The following is a 12,030-nucleotide window of genomic DNA, read 5'->3' on the forward strand; positions in this document are numbered from 1 at the left end:
AGGCGATTTTCTGCAGTTTTTCAACGTCACCACCGAATCTAACAACGTCAAGGTATGATTCTATCTTCATTAGTAGTTAGATTAGTTACTTGCATGTAGTTAAAACATCAAAAATTGGGGAAAAATCTAGGGTTCTTCATGTTCATCCGGATCGAACTCAAAATTTTTGATGAAATTTGTTAGTAGTAGTTTAGATTAGGGTAGTAGAAAGTAAATAAGCATGTATTGTTGATAGATTTGTCCGATTTCCAAATAAAACCCCAAACCCTTGTTCTTGAACCGAAAAACACGAAATTGAAAGGGTAAACGGTTTGTTTTGGGAAAAATGACACTTAGGGTTTCATTTTCGGGGGAAACCGCTACTATTGGACTAAAAATTTCCAGGTTTTCGAAACCGGGACGAAAAATGGAATTTTTGGGTTACAGACGCCTGGACACGGGGCCGTGTCCGCTGAACACGGGGCCGTGTCCAGCCCACTGTTTGCAGTTTCACTCTGATTTTCCTTGTTTCGTACTAACTTTTTATGTATTCTTTTCAGATGTCGAAATTCACAAGGTTTAACGCAAATGAACTGGACGCTAGGGCACGGTACGAGGTTCTACAAACAAGACCGGAAGAGTACCCAAGGCGGGCGTGTACTGATTTGCTAACCATGGTGAACCAACTTGACCGCTTCAACAACATTGTGAGGGGTCCACTGCATGTCGCATTGACCACCCGACTACGGTCGGTACATCAATGCACGATGGAGTTCTACAGCACCTTCATTTTCAACTCGAGGCGCGAACCGTTTGACCATGAGGCGGTCGAATTTCGATGTGGAGGGACCACGTTTAGAACCTCCATGGCACAGTTTGGAGCCATCATTGGGCTATATAGTGAAGAGGAAGCGGGGAATGAAGAGAATACAGGGGGATTACGAGACTTGGATGCAACTAAACGCCAAGCCGCATGGGCTCAAATAGGTGAAGGAATCTACAACCCGAGCAGCACCAAAAGCACCAAACTGAGGGACCCGTTATACCGCTACATCCACAGGCTCCTCACGTACTCGCTGAACCAACGCCATGACAGTAGTGGCGTTGTTGGGTTGAAAGATTTGGTTGTCCTTCACTGCATCCACAACCAGAAGCCTCTCGATGTTCCTTACCTCCTACTGCGAAACATGCACCTGAACCGCCTTGCTCATGCTCCTACACCAATCTTCTTCGGAGGATGGGTGTACCGTCTTTTCAAGCACTTCACGAATATCCCAAGGTCCTTCGAAAGGAGTCCATGGTCAGGACAGGTTGATTACCACATTTGCCGAGCCATGAACTTGCTTTATGAAGCGGAGGACGGGACGGTGAGCTTTCAAAGGACGCAAGGCTATGCATGGAACCCGCAGGAGGCTCTAGTTCTTCATGCACCACCTCCCCATTTTCAGTACCCACCCCAAGGCGATGCGGGCCAATCCTCCTCTCAAGGAGGTGGTTTTCCTAACTTTCAAAGTTTACATGATCTTTTGCAGGAAAACCTCATGTGCACAAGGAACACCTACAATCTCGCCAACAACACACACCTCCGGGTTGGAGCTATCGAACGCAACATTAACGATATACAGGATGATATCGGTAGCATCCGGGAGTACATGGCGAGGCACGGGGGTGGAGGTGATGGTAGTGATGAAGACATGGAGTAGGAGGCTTGGAGGAACAAGGGGCTGGTTGGTGATGAGCCCACAGGTTTAAGTGCCCTTCTATCTATCAAACAATTCATGGCCTGCGTGCCATTTGTCGAACAATTTACTTTCTCTAACTACTTTTTATCTTTGTTTTATTTTTACTTTGTGTTTGGATGATGCTTGACGATGGTAATTTAGGATGGTTTGTGCTTGTTTGGTTGGTATTTAGTGTTTAAACAGGTGCAATGCAAGGGTTAGAGTGCCAAACATTAGCACTTGCAGCCCCATGATGGAGAAACCGGGAGACAAAACTTATTTTTCAGGCTAACAGACTGTCCACACGGGGACGTGTCCAGCCGACACGCCCCCGTGTTCATCTCCCAGATCTGCTGTTTGGCTACTGACCTGCAATTTTTTGCCAGACACGAGGTCGTGTCCAGCCGACACGCCCCCGTGTTCACCTTCTGTAAGTTATCATTACTGGCAGTTCACCACGGGGTCGTGTCCAATGGGCACGGGGCCGTGTCCAGACTGCCAGTAACATAAACCTTTGCTTTTAAATCCACTTTTACACATTCTAATCAACCAAAAACATTATTTTTGGACACATTGAGGACAATGTGTAATTTAAGTGTGGGGGGGATGCTAAAAACCTTGAAATTTTGCAAAATCCTAAACACAAGCCTTACACAAAACTCTATTGGAACCGCTAAACACCCCAAATTTTTTTCAAAAACTTTTTCATTTTTTTATTTACTTGTCTTAGTTTAAGTTGGGAATAACAAGTTCTAAAAAGGTTATATTTTTACAAGTTTACAACCGATAGCGTCGTGATAAAAAAAGAACCAACATAAGAAAATTATGAAACGGTATAACAAGTCTAGTTAAAAATTCGATTATATATGCTTGGTCACATTAAAAACCCATTCCCACAAAAGTGAGTTTTGAGCCTTTATTGAGCATAAAAATACACATATTTAGATTAAATGCTCATTTTTCGTTTCTTGTGTGAATAGCCGCTCGGTCCTTACAAATCTAGAACTTGCCACGACGATACATTCCCGGTCCTTACCAACTTAAACCCAAGTAAGTAAATGATGGAGGCATTAGGACTAACCATTTTTCTTTCAAAACCATTATTTTACAATTTTTTTTACCTACCCAAAATCCCCCTAGATAGCCCCTTTGAGCCTAAACCTTTCATTTCATTACCCCAAAACCCTTTTTACCCACCAAAAACCTTTTTATTTTTTTTTTTCTATTTATTTTAGTAACAAGCTCGCTTTTTCGTAAACTCACCTTTTTATGTGACGATCGTTAAAAAAAAAAATGATGATGATGAAGTCAAAAACAAACAAAAGCTATAAAAGCTTGTTTGGAGAAATACTTCAAAATAAAAAAAATCACTAAAAACAAGGTATTTCACGAAAACCGACGCTTGTTACGATTTTCGCCCTTTTTACTAACCACTAACCAACCACCCACCTTTAAACCCAAGCCTTCACCCCAAAAGTCCTCTTGATATTTACAAAGGTAAAAAGTTAAAAAGGAGGAGGATTGATTGCTTGGCAAGCCTATGGAAGACGTAAGTTCCGTGCCGCTCTCGAGTGATTCACTAAAATATACACATTCGGCCGAGTGTTGAGTGATCTCCCGTGAGGTATGTGAACTTGTATATACATGGAATTTTAATAAGGCATGCTATGCCCAAATAAGTAATTCGTCTTATGAAACGTTCAAAATAAATCATAACGAATAGGATTGTAAATAAATAAAAATAAAACCTAAAAAAACCTTGGATTCCCGACACTCTAGGACAAGCTAAAAAACTTCTCTTCTACCTATTCCATTTAGGAGTGTAAGCCACATTTAAAGAGTTTTGCTTGAGGACAAGCAAAAGTTCAAGTGTGGGGGTATTTGATGTGTGTAAAATGCAACATATAAATCACATCAATTAAGGCATAAAACTAACCCTTTTTAAGTACTAATGTTGGAAAAAGAGTGTTTTTGTCTTCCTTTTGTATTTTCAGGATGAAATGAGCTCAAAATCACAAAAGAAGCAAAAAGACAACTAATTCTACCATAAATACAAGAAAAGGAACAAAAGTGGACTGCCCGGACCCTCAACGGCACCTCCCAAGGCAAAGGAGAAGAAGCAGAGTCTGAACACGCCCCGTGTCCAGCGAACACGGGGGCGTGCCCAGGAAGCAGCAGAAAAGACAAACCAGTAGAAGCTTCCATTGCCCACCACGGGGCCGTGTCCAGCGAGCACGGGGGCGTGGTGAAAGTACAGCAGGCGCATTAATTGTAATTCGCAATTACAATTAATGAAGTGAGAGAATATCAGACGGGCACGGGGCCGTGTCCAGCGGACACGGGGCCGTGTCCAGCCTTCTGTTCAGCCTATAAATAGAGGAGCTTGGCTTCATTCTCTCTCATCCCTTGGCACACCACCTCTCTCACACTTCATCCACCACCCACCACCACCATAACACCATCATCCACCACCATCATCCATTGTCCATCGTAGAGTGTGTGAGTCGTCTCGGGATCCAAGATTGATCGTAAGAGTTCTTGACAATCAAGGCCATGTTTGCCTAAGTCTCTTACATCACTTGGTGAAGACAAGTGTTTAGTATAATACTTTTTATTTTTAATCTTTTGCACTTTTTATTTGGTTTTGTATTAATGACTTTAATAACTAGTTACTTATGTTGAAGGTGATCTTTCCTTATCGTTTGTCCGTGGTGTCTTGGCATTATTTTACTGTCTATATAAAATAAAAGATTTTCACCATTCATATCTCCACGGTCTATATGGAGGTATGTTGGCTACCTGGTCGGGGGTTAAGGGAACGGTTTGGTAAGGGTCTTGCCCTTGTTCAGCGTTTAGAGGTCCTGCTTGGGACCTGGGTCAAATTTAGTAGGATCTCCTTCAATGCCCATAGGTATTGGATGGCGGGGATCCAAACTCTTTGACCCCCTCATAAGTTAACTACTATTAATACTATAACCCGGCTATTTAGGACTGTATCCCTGCTGACTCAGACTACTTAGCCGAGGGTAACGTCACCGCCAAAAGCGGGGCCTACCACAATTTGCATTAATAACTTAATTCATTATCTTTCAATAATCCGACCCTTTAGGATTGTATCCTTGCTGACTCAAACTACTGGGCTGAGGGTAACGTCGCCTTCAAAAGAGGGGCCTACTACAATAACTAAGATAATCTCTTAAACAAGTGCAAAAGTGCGAAAATAATCAAAGGTTATACTAATACACATGTCGGATCCAAGTGATTCATCTTGTCTATCTGTTTTTATTTTTATTTTCAGCATTTAGTTAGTTTTTATTTTTCTTAGTTTAAAACATCTTTTCTCACTTTTTGATTTGATTAGACGTTGAGGATAAACCGGTATTAAAAGCTCTTGTGTCCTTGGACGACCTCGGTATCTTACCAACACTATACTACGTCCACGATGGGTGCACTTGCCCATATGTGTGTTTAGTGTTAGTGAATATCGTGTTTTATAAATTTAAAACTTGGCTAAAAGTGTAAAAAGGGGCTTAAATACTCATCAAAAATATAACACACTTCACGCACATCAATAACATACCAATTACAATACGATTTAACATATTACAAGCGTGTACAGTTGTGACACAAACAAGTCGTGCAATCAAGCAACTTAAACAATTAATAGTGCGATTAATGCGAAGATGGAAATCTTGGAAACTCGAGTTGTCACATTATCCCCAACTTAAAAGAAATTTCGTCCCGAAATTTATCATGCGGTTACTGAGGAAGCTAGGTAAGTTGTATCATTTACTGGTTTTCCTGGGGTGTCACATCATCCCCCCGTTGATTTGGAATTTCGTCCCGAAATTCAGTAGTAGTAGTAGCTTCAGCCTCAGAAGTGGTTGCATTGGTTTCGAATAACTGGTGATACTTGAGTTTCATTTGATCTTCACGCTCCCAGGTGAACTCTGCGCCGCGACGGGAGTTCCAACGAACTCGTACAAGAGGGATTCTCGTGTTCTTGAGGACCTTAACATCCCGGTCCGTGATTTCATCTGGTTCCTCGACGAACTGCAACCGCTCGTCGATAGTGAGTTCCTTAAAAGGAACTATGAGGGTCTCATCTGACAGACACTTCTTCAGATTCGACACGTGGAATACATTGTGAACTGCACCGAGTTCAGCTGGTAGGTTTAGTCTGTAGGCTACCTTGCCTATCTTTTCAATGATTTCGAACGGTCCGACATACCGCGAATTGAGTTTGCCCCGTTTCCCAAAACGAACCACACCCTTCCAGGGTGAGACTTTGAGTAAAACCTGGTCCCCGACCTGAAATTCCAATGGCTTCCTACGCTTATCCGCGTAGGCTTTCTGACGGTCTCGTGCTGCCGCCATGCGTTGTCGTATTTGTGCAATCTTTTCCGTGGTATCCACTATAAGTTCTGGACCCGTGAGTTGACTATCCCCCACCTCTGCCCAACAGAGAGGTGACCGGCATTTACGCCCGTACAATGCCTCGAATAGAGCGGCTTGTATGCTGGTGTGATAACTGTTGTTGTATGAAAACTCCACTAACGGGAGATGCTTTTCCCAGCCGTTGCCGAAATCAATAACACATGCCCGAAGCATGTCTTCTAGAGTTTGAATCGTGCGCTCAGACTGCCCATCCGTCTGAGGGTGATAAGCCGTGCTCATATCTAACCGAGAGCCAAAAGCTTTGTGCATTGCTTGCCATAGTTCTGACGTGAATCGTGCATCGCGATCCGAAATGATAGATGTGGGCACCCCGTGCCTCGAGACTATTTCCTTTACGTATAGGTCTGCTAGTGTGGAAAACTTGTCTGTTTCTTTGATAGCCAAGAAATGAGCAGACTTTGTGAGTCGATCAACGATCACCCATATAGTATCATTCCCGCGCTGTGATCTAGGTAGGCCTGTAACGAAATCCATGGAAATTTCTTCCCATTTCCATTGTGGTATCTTGGGTTACTGGAGTAGGCCTGAAGGTTTCTGGTATTCAACTTTGACTCTCGCACAAGTCAAACACTTGCCGACGTAAGTTGCGATAAGAGCTTTCATGTTTGGCCACCAATACGTTGTTCTAATATCATGGTACATTTTATCCGACCCTGGATGTACTGAGTAGCGAGACTTGTGCGCTTCATCCATCACAAGTTCGCGTAGACCGCCATAGAGTGGGACCCAAATGCGCCCCGTTACATAGTAAGCACCGTCTTCCTTCTGTTCTAATCGTTGCCTTGAGCCGCGCAAGGCTTCAGCCTTAACGTTTTCTGGTTTCAATGCTTCCACCTGAGCATCTCGTATTTGTGCAGGGAGATCAGACTGAATAGTGAGCTGCAAAGCTCGTACACGCCTAGGTAAAGTATCCTTTCGACTGAGAGCGTCAGCCACAACATTGGCTTTGCCTGGATGGTACTTGATGGCGCATGCATAATCATTAAGTAGCTCGACCCATCTTCGTTGACGCATATTCAATTCCTTCTGCTTGAAGATATGCTCGAGACTCCTGTGATCGGTGTAAATAGTGCACTTGGTACCGTACAGGTAGTGTCGCCATATCTTGAGCGCGAAAACAACAGCTCCCAGTTCTAAATCGTGCGTCGTATAGTTCCGTTCATGAACTTTGAGTTGTCGAGAGGCGTAGGCAATAACTTTATCCCGCTGCATCAATACACAACCAAGCCCCTGTATCGATGCGTCACAATAGACCACAAAATCGTCTGTGCCCTCTGGCAGTGAGAGAATAGGTGCGCTGCATAGCCTATCCTTTAAGTACTGAAAAGCGGTTTCCTGGGAATCTCCCCAACGGTAGGTGACACCTTTCTGTGTCAGCATAGTAAGCGGCTGTGCGATCTTCGAAAAGTCTTTAATGAATCGTCTGTAATACCCCGCCAAACCCAAGAATTGGCGTATTTCCGTTGGTGTACGCGGTGCAGGCCAGTTCCTGATCGAATCTACCTTGGATGGATCGACATGAATCCCATCCCTGTTCACCACATGGCCTAAGAAGTGGACTTCACGAAGCCAGAAATCGCATTTTGAAAACTTGGCGTACAATTGTTCCTTTCGAAGAAGTTCCAAGATAAGGCGTAGGTGCTGCTCGTGCTCCTCCTGACTCTTGGAGTAGATCAGAATGTCGTCGATGAAAACAATGAGGAACTTGTCAAGATAGGGTTTGCACACCCTGTTCATAAGATCCATGAAAACTGCAGGCGCGTTCGTAAGCCCAAATGGCATGACTAGAAACTCGTAGTGTCCGTAGCGAGTTCTGAATGCTGTCTTGGAGACGTCCTCATCCCGGACTCTCAGCTGATGATACCCTGACCTTAGATCAATCTTGGAATAGTAGCTCGACCCTTGCAACTGGTCGAATAAGTCGTCAATACGAGGAAGAGGATAACGATTCTTCACTGTGACCTTGTTCAGCTCGCGGTAGTCTATGCACATTCTGAAAGTGCCATCCTTCTTTTTCACGAATAATACTGGAGCCCCCCAAGGCGAAGAGCTTGGACAACCAATCCATGCTGATGACAAGGTCGAAACTACCCAGAACTATAGGAATAAGGTCGATAGAGAAAGCTTGACCAGCGAGGATAAGATTACAACCCTGAACTATTTGTGTGGCCTCTATATTTTTACCATTAGCTAACTCTACGACATGTTTGGTGTTTAGGGGAGTTGGTGCACGTTTTAACATTTTACTCACTTTTAACAATATATAACTCGTATCAGCACCCGAATCAAATAGGACAGTAACATAAATATCGTCGAGAAGAAACTTACCCATAACCACATTGGGATCATTCATTGCGTCACCTCGACCCAGCACAAAAGCACGACCCCTTGCTTCATCGCCGTTGTATTCCCACCATTATTGTTGTTGCCATTTCCCTGATTGTTGTTATTGTTGTTGTTGTGATTCTGGTTCTGGTTTATCTGGGGGCAATCACGCTTGAAATGACCTTCAGCCCCACACTGAAAACATCCCCTGTTACCCCGCTGCTGCTGCTGCTGATGCTGGTTCTGTGGAGCTGGCGGTGGGTGTTGCTGATTCTGATTTGCAGGTCGCGAACTCCTGCAGTCTTTGGCTTCATGCCCTATCTTGAGACATCTCTGACAACGCTCCTTACGACACCGTCCACTGTGGTGTCTGCTGCACCTGTTACATAGTGGGTGAATTCCCCAATATCCACCCTGCCCCTGACTGCCAGATGATTGCTGACTCGGATTCTGGTAGTCATTTGTCTTGCGCTGCTGAGACTGAACAGAAACTGATCCCTTGCTGGAATCCCCCTCCCATTTTCTCTTGTTGTCACTGGGAGTAGCAGGAGTAGTGACAGCAGTAGTGGTAGCACTGATGCGTTTTGGCAGCTTGTTCTGATCCACTGCCTGATCCGTAATACGATGAGCAAGGCGCTGAATAGCCTGGATATTATCGAGATTAGCCGATGTCACATGGCTCTGCATCTCTGGCGCTAACCCCTTGAGATACAACTCAATGCGCTTGACTGGAGGGTCCACCATAGTTGGACACAGAACGGCCAGCTCGTTCGACCTCTTAGTATAAGCTTCAATCTCTGACCCAGTCATTTTCAAATGGTAGAACTCATCTTCCAACTTGTGAATATCTTCATGTGTGCAGTATTCCCTTTTGATCAGTTCCTTGAAATCATTCCAAGGGGTGGCGTTAGCAGCTGCCAACCCTAGGATCTGTACTTGCGCGTTCCACCATGTTAACGCGATTCCTTCCAAAGTACTGGTGGCGTACTTGACCCTGCGAGCCTCAGGGCATTCACACATTTCAAATACTGACTCTAGCTTCTCAAACCAATGGAGGAGTCCCACTGCCCCCTCGGTGCCACTGAATGAGCTTGGACGACAGTCCATGAAGTTCTTGAAAGTGCAGACGGGCTGCTGAGCGTGTTGACCTATTGTGTACGAATAGGACAAAGTTAAATACAAGAGTTAATGTAGGATCTAAGGATCCTAGGATGAGTTTCGACTGCAGGGTATACCTCCTGCGTTAGCAGCTGCAAGTGCCGCAGCAACTTGTTCATTGATAAGAGCCGTCAACTGGGCTTGCGTTAAGTTAATTCGTCCGGCCATTGATCTTCACATCAAAGGCAACATAAGTGAGAAAAGTTCGCGAATAGTGCGATGACAGAAGAGTGTAAGCACATAGGTGTTCTTAAGCAATAACAAGTAGTGAGCAAAGTAATGTAAGCATACTACGAGCAAAGTTTTATGCAATTCTAGCTTAGACAATAAACATAAACCTTATTACCCAGGATGTTGAGTCTTGCACGTGGAGCGAAGCGTCATTGTGGATCGTTGAGAGCACTGTTCTGGTTATAGTCTGGTTTTAATAAAAACGTTTTCCCATATTAAAACCAAGTTCTCTATAACCTATGGCTCTGATACCAATCTGTCACACCCCCAAAATCCACCTGCGGAATATCACCGCTTGGGAGCGTGACTGACCAGGATCAAGCCACCAATCATATTGAACATGTAATTAATATCAAGTAAAATAAATGCAAACCAATCATTCAATACGATAGGTGTTCAAAACGTAAATATAGTATCAAGTGTAGCGGAAGCATAAGTATGAAAACCCAATGTATAACTTATGTCAAAAGTTTAAATGTTTTAACATGGCATCCACGATCCATGCTCCACAACGACCTGCTCCTCCCTGTGCAAGCTCCATATATCTAACGACCTGCAAGGCATGTAACAGAGGATCAACAACTAGTTGAGCGAGTTCACAGTTTATAGTTCAGTAATTGAAATAGTGTAGTAAGCCTTATATTCGTTCATTAAGTCATGTATCGTAATAGTTCGTATCGCCCCCCCCCCTAGGCATGTATGCGAAGATTTGGGAAAGTTTCCAAGTATTCTAGACTAGGTATATTCGTATCGCGGCCACCCGGCATCTGTGCGAAGTTTAGTGAATAGTTCGCAGCCCTTTCTAGGCATGTGTACGAAGATCAGTCATATTATCGCGGCCAACCCTGGCGTGTATGCGAAGATCAGTTCTATTAGTATCACTAGTCTAGCAGTATCTTAACCAATCACCTTCCTCACCCGAGGATCATATCACTACATTCCATTATCTAGAGAAGTACAAGTAAATAAATCAATCCCATTCCCACCCTGGGAACCCCATGCCTTGGCTGTGTGAACTCACCTTGGTTTGCTCGGTATGCTCAAAAGGGTTACACGTTCACAATTAATCAATCACGACCTATCGTACGCACGTATGTATAATCAGTTTTTGTTCGTAACAATCTTGCACACAATCTGACGTCACATAGTGTGTTTGGCAGTTAATCATCATGCGGCATTTAAGCAGTCAGTCAAATCTATGTAAATTCATGCTTGACAGGATAAACACGCAGTTAACATACTTCATACAGTTAACGCACTTAACAGAACTCATACACTGGCAATGTTACATGTCTAACAGGACATTTTAGCTAACGTGTTAACAAACGTTAATTGCATTTCCTTAACCGAGTTACATAATGAAAGAGTTAAATAATTTAGCTACGTAAGCAACTTAACAGGGGTTTATAGACTTAACAGAATTAACAAAACTCGGACATCATGTGATAACCATTAAAACTTGGATAACACTTAATCAACAAAAGTCGGACAAGAGTCCCACTCTTAAAACTCGGACAGAACATGTATGCACTTAAAAGTTCGGACATCACAAAGGCATGAAAAACTCGGATCCTTTGTTCACCCATTTAAAGTTCGGGCAACATCACACCTAGCAATAAAATTCGGACCACCCTTTTCATACAAAGAAAGTCGGACCTCCTTGTATAACACAAAGGTCGGACTCCCTTGTACATTACAAAAGTCGGAACATCTATGATCAAGTAAAAGTCTTGACTTGTTCAACTCAACAAAAGTCGGACTAGGTGCCTTATCTCAAAAGTCGGACCTGCCCCTCTATATAAAAAAAGGTCGGACCACTTATATATCTTAATATAATTATCGGTTGGCATATGAGTACCATTGGGCCGATCCAACAGCCAATGGTCTTCATGGACCGCCCATCACCACCAATCAAATAAACCCATGTAACTTTCTTTGACAAAAAGAATTTCTTATTTACACAACACATCCCCATGTATGCTAGTGATTTGTTCTTGTAGTCTGCACCTTTTACTAAGCCACCATTTTTGTAGTTATCATTCCCCCCACTTTCAATTATGGCTGACAACTAAATCACCAGACCATACCATTGGACCAAAGATGGCACTTAACCTATAATATTCAATTTAAAACACAAATAGCAAACATGTGGCCGACA

This window comes from Helianthus annuus, chromosome 1, assembly GCF_002127325.2.
Source record: "Helianthus annuus cultivar XRQ/B chromosome 1, HanXRQr2.0-SUNRISE, whole genome shotgun sequence".
In the NCBI taxonomy this organism is placed as follows: Eukaryota; Viridiplantae; Streptophyta; class Magnoliopsida; order Asterales; family Asteraceae; genus Helianthus; species Helianthus annuus.